The sequence below is a fragment of the Dioscorea cayenensis genome, unplaced genomic scaffold, assembly GCF_009730915.1.
Source record: "Dioscorea cayenensis subsp. rotundata cultivar TDr96_F1 unplaced genomic scaffold, TDr96_F1_v2_PseudoChromosome.rev07_lg8_w22 25.fasta BLBR01002231.1, whole genome shotgun sequence".
Lineage (NCBI taxonomy): Eukaryota > Viridiplantae > Streptophyta > Magnoliopsida > Dioscoreales > Dioscoreaceae > Dioscorea > Dioscorea cayenensis.
This window is the reverse complement of record NW_024088622.1, coordinates 24,694-31,872: the sequence shown is the minus strand read 5'-3', so window position 1 is coordinate 31,872 and position 7,179 is coordinate 24,694. Positions and strand designations below refer to the sequence as shown.

General features: G+C 33.4%; 1 long non-coding RNA gene across 7 annotated transcripts; it reads left to right on the top strand.

Moving 5' to 3' along the window:
• The first annotated feature begins 290 nt into the window (after positions 1-290).
• LOC120257622 lies at positions 291-6,265 on the top strand. Of its 7 annotated transcripts, XR_005535757.1 has the most exons (8): positions 291-477; positions 575-683; positions 2,996-3,114; positions 3,484-3,539; positions 4,037-4,358; positions 4,447-4,801; positions 5,001-5,368; positions 6,073-6,265. It is a non-coding gene; the product is annotated as an uncharacterized LOC120257622 (long non-coding RNA). The 7 variants fall into 7 exon arrangements; XR_005535756.1 differs by lacking the exons at positions 2,996-3,114; positions 3,484-3,539 and having other exon boundaries at positions 4,447-4,517; positions 4,660-4,801; XR_005535752.1 differs by lacking the exons at positions 2,996-3,114; positions 3,484-3,539 and having other exon boundaries at positions 4,447-4,536; positions 4,660-4,801.
• Positions 6,266-7,179: the final 914 nt, after the last annotated feature.

The following is a 7,179-nucleotide window of genomic DNA, read 5'->3' as shown; positions in this document are numbered from 1 at the left end:
CGTGCCAAATACCGTGAAAAAAATATAAGTATAAAAATATATTAACACTGTGCCAAATACTGTGCCAAAAATATAAATGTACTAATATATTAATATGGTGTCAAATACAGTACCAAAAATACATATAAATAATTTATTGATTTATCACCAGTAGAAAGCATCGCGCTAAATATACAAATATAATAATGATTTAAGTAATACATTGATATATATATATATATATATATATATATATATATATATATATATATATATATATATATAATTATAATTCCATTCTCCCTTTTCTCTCGCTCTCTCGACTTAAGCACAAGCTTCTCTCTTGTTGTTGCGGCGCTGATCGTGATGCCGACGACCACTAGGCCATCTCCCTCATCCGCTCGTCATCCGTCTAGGTCCGATTGGCGACCTCTATTGCACCTTGGTGTCTTGGATGTCCCACAATCATCACTGTCATTGCCATTCCAGGGATTTCAGGTATGCCAACGACGCATGATTGTCTTGCTTTGAGTTTTTAGTGTTTTCAGTACTTTATGTGTCATTTTTTTATCATTTTTGGGGATTGGGTTTAAAGGGATTGTGACGAGAAGGCCATTGGTGCTACAATTGGCATAAGACGGAGGCGGAACAACTAGAGTATGCTGAGATCCTACATTTTCTAAGAAGGAAGTTCACTGATTTTGGTATGTTTCATATCTGTGATTACGAATGTTATAAGTATTGATTAGTAACTAGGGTTGAAGAATTCTTTGCATTGATTTCTTGTGCAATTGTTTGTAAGTTTTGAAATTGAGTGATTGTAAAAAACGATTTTAGTAAACAAGTTAAATAACTTTAGCAGTTTTGGGTTTGTGCTTTTCCATATTGTTCTAAGCCCACTGTTTGGAAGAATGTTGAATGACATTTTTGAAGAATATGAACTAGAGGGAAATTTTTTTGAAGAAATATTGAGAAAATATTGGTCTGGGAATGATGACACCATATCATTGTAGGTGACAATGTTAAGATGATAATCAAAGTTCTGAATTCCCTTATCTTTTTTCTTTGCTATCTATGGGTTCTTTGTATTTCTGCCAACTAACTCAAATAGTCTTAATGGTGATACTTGATTGAACTCTTCGTATATGAAGCCCAACTTGAAAAATGATACGTTAGCTTGCACTTTAACTTGTTCTTGACATGCCTAATTTCTTTCCTTTACTTTGAATGATGTGGATTGTTATGTTTTCTTGCACTCAACTTCATGATTTTATTGATTTGAGTGTGTTTGTTTGTCAAAATAGTGAACATTTTGAATTCTGGAAACTAAAAAGCATCATCTTTACTTGTATTCAATGATTGATATGACTTTCAAATGGTTTTTCAATTTGGCATTTCTTCCATTGATGTTAATATTGTTGGTTATAATTAATACATCCAATTTCTCTAATTTTGCTGTTATTTGATCTTAGTTTTCTAATTTTATTCTTTTGATTGATATATCAAGCTTTAATTTTCATCCCCATGTTATATATTGCTTCTAGTGCTACAGATTAATTTAAAAATCAGGTTTTATTTGAACCTGTCTTAAAAGAATGCCTTCTTTCAAGACATCTTAAGCACTAGAATTTGTTCTTTTGTTAATTATTTTGAATTAGTTTCAATTTAAAGATAGCACAGATAGCTCTCCTTTTTTTTTCTACAGACACAGAATGTTTATGTGGACCTTTAGAACATCACTAAAATCACTAGTTCTTATCTCCAATTTGTGATTCCCATCATTTCTATCTTCTTATTTTCAAACAATCCCAATTCCATATGGTTCTCAATATGACTTGGTTATTAGATTATGAGTTATGGGTTGAGAAACATTGTAACTAGGATCAAACATGATCCATGTGCAGACTTATATTCTGAAGATTTTATTGATGATATCAAATGATTATTATTTTTTTAAATGCTCACAATCTACCATTGCATTATTTAAACTCTCTCTCTCTCTCTCTCTCTCACACACCACACAAATGCACATGTAAATTGATTGATACACTCATCTTAGTTTCCAAGGCCTTTTCACACTTAAATCTTGTATAATTCCTCCTAAAAGTATCTTTGTTTCACGTGATATTTCATCTCTCTCGATTAACCTCTTTAGCTCCTCCATGACAACTTTTCTTTACCGCCACCAAGTATTCTATACATATGTTCATTGTGGAACAACAAAGAATGATTTGAAAAAATCATTATTTTAGATGAGAAAATCTTTATATTGTTGATTATTTGTGAACTTAATTGAAATTCTTATCTGATCATTGTTGCTAAGACTCAAAAGGTTTAATAATTCAGCATCTATCTCAAGACATAGTGTTGAGAGAGAGTCATACTGTTTAGCTTGTAAGAAATGTGAGGGTTAGCAAACTGCTCAGCAATGCGAAGGCTAAGAGCCTCACAAAGCTTGATGTAGTCCCTCTAGAGGTAATATTTTTGATGATGACTTTCTGCCATGTAAAACTTTCCATTGTTATTCATGGAGCAAGGCAGAATCTTAGTGACAATCTTCCTATTCAACTTCATTTGTTGGTGAACCTTAGACTCATGAGCCTGTTTCTTCTCCTCTTTATTTCCATAAAAGATTGTAGATCTATAGTGTGTGCTAAGACCAAACTCCTGTAACATAACAAATCCAATTCCTTTTGCATTTTGAACAATATATGCTTCAAAATCAGATAAAAATACTCAAAAACTAATTACCAGGCAGGCATTCTTTGTAGGATCATGGCTTGTCGAGAAAACATTAAGCAGGGTTCAGTATGATGTTTGCACATAAACATTGATATCTTTTCTTGACTTATTTGTACAGTACTGTTGTGTTGTGCATGTCTGTTGTGTTGATGCCATGAACTAAATTATTGCTCTGGCTGACTGAAATTATCCGTAACATTAGCAATTGTTTTTACTAAGATTTAAATCAAAGTTTCAAATATGTTTCTAAATATGACTTGGTTTTGTCAACTAGGGGTAGGAACATTCTTCTTGGTCTTCTTAGGATCACCAAGAACCATCACCGTTGGGGCTTCTTGTCCTCCGACCACCCTCACCACCCTTACTACCTTCAACGCAGGATCTCTGAGCAATGTAGGCTCACCGTTCTCACACTTGAGCTTTCATCATTATATCATCATCATCTTCTTCTTTCTTCTTCTTGTTTCTTGTTTCTTCTTTTTTCTTTCTTTAGATATTAAAGTCAATGTGTTAGGTTTGGATCTCTTCTTTAAATTATGTTTTGTTAATTTTTTAGTTTCTCATGGAGTTACTTGTGTTTATAACATATATATAATCTATTTTTTTTTTTTTTAGTTTGAATCTTATGAACAGATTAGTAAAATTAGAATTTGGAATAAAAAGGATTAGGTTTTATCCTGATAATTAATGACATGAGGTTTATATATATATATTTTTATATACATTGTTTGATTTGTTTTGGTTTTGAATGTTATTAATTAGGACTGCATGAACCTGATTGCATGAGTTCCAATAGTGGCTGCTTATCTCTATCAAAGGTAAAGTGACTAAGGCTGCCTCATGAAGTTTGATTGTTAGTGTTGTTTCAGAATTCATAATCCATTGGTTTCTAAGTTAGTTTTTTGGGATTGATTTTTCCCTTGTATTTCTCCAATTCATGGTATGTAATCATCGCCAATATGCCTTGAATATTTGTCTTTTGAACTAGTTTTTGTTGAACTAGATTGCTACTCTATTATAATCTTCTGAGTGGTTGTATTTCTATTTAATGTGTGCATATATTGTATTTATCTATTTTAAATCATATCCTTTTATACATTAAGTTGACTCTCTTTAATGGATGCATAGCTTAGCGGTTGTAGTTCTATTTTATGTAGACTTTTTTATTTTATTTTATACATGCATGCATACCATATGGTGCATATATAGCCTTGAATAGAAGATATTATTTTCATACTACCCTCCCTGAATCTATTACTTATTCTTATGTTACTGGTATCACTACTGCTACAACTACTACTACATTTGTGAACAGGTGAGAGTATGTGGGAGCACTGCATATGTTGCCCAAACTGCATGGATTCAGAATGGAACTATACAAGAGAACATCCTATTTGGCATGCCGATGAATTCAAGCAAATACAAGGAAGTTCTTTGAGTTTGTTGTCTGGAGAAGGACATGGAGATGATGGAGTTTGGAGACCAGACTGAGATTTTAGAGAGAGAGGGATTAATCTGAGTGGTGCCAGAAGCAGAGAATTTAACTCACCAGTGCTGTTTATCAGGACTCTGATGTTTATCTACTTGATGATGTCTTCAGTGATGTTGATGCTCATACTAGTTCTGAGATCTTCAAGGTTTTCATTCTCTTTCTTTTCTCCTGTTTGTATGCTTTTGATATTACTAGTTCTTAGTTTTTTATTCTTTGGTGGTGGTGTTTCGTAGGAATGCGTCAGAGGAGCTCTCAAGATAAAACAGTCTTGCTTGTTACTCACCAAGTTGACTTCTTGCACAATGTCAATTACGTCTACATGAGTTGTCTCTGATTCCTTTTTATTATTTATTTGTTCAGTTTTACCATATGAAGTCAGAACATAGCTTTGATTTATTGCTAATTTTTTTTATAATGATTATTGGTGAAATTCAATCACAAAACAGGGTTAATTCAAGTTTACGGATGGATTTCACAACAATGGATCCAACGAATGGCTAGGATTCCGGTTAGAATTAGTTGGGAGCTTTGTCCTCCGCTTCGCCACTTTGCTCATTGTCATGCTTCCTGCGAATATTATCCAACCAGGTACCTCTTGAAAAGCTATCCCTTTTTTCTACTTTCTTTAGTTTGATAACATATCACACTAGTATAGTGTAGATGATAATTAACGTATAACTTTTGGAGTTAAAATTAGCTCTAGGCTAAAAAATAACCATTCAAGGACTCATAGGTGTTTGGCTGATATCTGAAAATGCTCAACTATAACACAAAGGTTTTTGGGAAGAGGAGCGGGGCGAACCCACTAAAGACCCAGGACGTGCACAAGCCTCGGTGGAACAAGTGGGGACTGGGCCGTGCTCACGTGGGCACTGTAACCACTCATACACAACCACTTTTCACAACTCCCAGAAATGTGCCCTCAGCCGAGAATCGAACTCTCACCACTCGGTGAGGCTCTATCGGCGACCCGTGTACCAATAGACCCAAAGATCGTTGGCAACTATAACACAAAGGTTGTTTGTGGTTGGCATGTGATATGTGGGAAACTCACATGTGTTTCTTATGATGTGGAATATGTAGGCCTATCACTGTCCTACAGCCTCAGTTGGAATACCAGGTTTCAAATGTCTTCAGTTGAGTCCATAATTAAAGGTGAGCCCCCATGTATAATTGCTAAGATGCACAAAAAGAAAAAAATCAAAAGTTTTGTTAGATAGTCATGACATGGTCACTTAGTTTGAACCTTATGGACTCTTGGGTTGGAGATAAAAGTGAAAGTATGGCATACTATTGGACTTTTGGAGGTGTTGCATCATTCTAACATCATCACGTGATATGTTTAGGGTTTAGATTTGAGAGTATTTTTAAAATGTTTTGAGATTAAAAATATATGTATTTTTAGGATTTTATACATATGTCATTCTTCATTAGAATTGTATATTGCTATATAAAATGTTCTAAGATTATCCCTTGCTGAAAGTCTATATATATTACCTTTACAGGTTAAGAACCCATGGCCCAATGTTGATATAATTAGTGGAGTATCACTGAACCATTTCGTTTTAAGTAAAGATAGGTGAGATCTAGCTTACCATCACTAAGTATATGCATGATCATTTCTAGACCTATTGGCTTTATCTCCTGACCTAGCCAAAAAATTTTGTCTATTAAGAGGCCCATGAGTGTGACCTTCGACTGGCTTGAAAACTACTGCAAGAAATCTGCTTATTGTCTGCAAATATAGTAATTAATATCTGAAGCTCCCTGATCATCATGATGGGATAATCTGAGAGTTATTTGTGAGATTTGAAGGATGCTCTGATCGTGATTTTGTGTTGGTTGTTTTGTTTTTGTAGATTCCTGCTATCATGATGTGATTGAGCATCCAATGGACTTTAGGACAATAAGGAAGAAGCTTGACTTATTTGATGAGATTGAGGAATTGCTTTATAGTCTTGTAGAAAACTCACTACACAAGTGAGCACTAAAATTATTATTAATTCATTGGATGTTTTGGTATTCTTTTCATTCAACTTCTACCTACCTATTTTGTTGAGTTGTCTTAAAGATGTTAGTAAATTTGTGATTTTAGTGACATTTTTGTTCATTTTGCCAATAAATCAATATAAAATATAAAATATATTTTAATAAAATTAATTTCATATAAATTATTTTTTTTCACAAAATAAACAAAAGCGTGACAAAGCCGTAACAAAAAAGTCTCGTTAAAATTGTGCCAAATACCATGAAAAAACTATAGCAAGTAAAATTGTGCTAAAAACTGTGCCAAATACCAAACAATTAAATTGTGCTAAAAATCATGCCAAATACTGAACCAATAAAATCATGCCCAAATCGTGACAAATGTTGAACCAAAGTCTGTGCCAAAAAATCAATGGCAATGTTAGGCACAATAGTAAAAAAACGTGCCAAAAACAGTGACAAAGTTTGGCATGGTATTAAAAAATGGTGCCAAAATATATTTGTTACAATGGCTATAGGCACGGTTATATTTTGGTGCAAAATATGATGCCAAACTTATTTTGGCAGCATTGTTAAATTCATTTCCGTGCCAATTTTACCGTGGCAATTTGGGATTTTTTTTGTAGTGTTATGACTGGAGTTGGTTTATAACTTCATGATAGATCTCCAAATCATCCATGCATATATATGGAATCCATTGCGAACAACAATGCACAGGTAGTAATATGATAGCCACTCTAGCTTAATATATGAGCAACAAGTATATTTGTGAAAAGAAACCCTAAAGATATTATGTTTTACCCTATTGTGATAGTTTTAAATCTTATAATTGCATGACTATACTGTTTTTTCAAAATTACTGTCATGTGATAAATTCTTGTTAGAGTTCAAATTGAAAGTAGCTTAACATTAGCTACATGTCCTTTTTTACTCACCACATTGCAATTATTGGTACAAGTATTCTGCTTAGTTTTAGATGA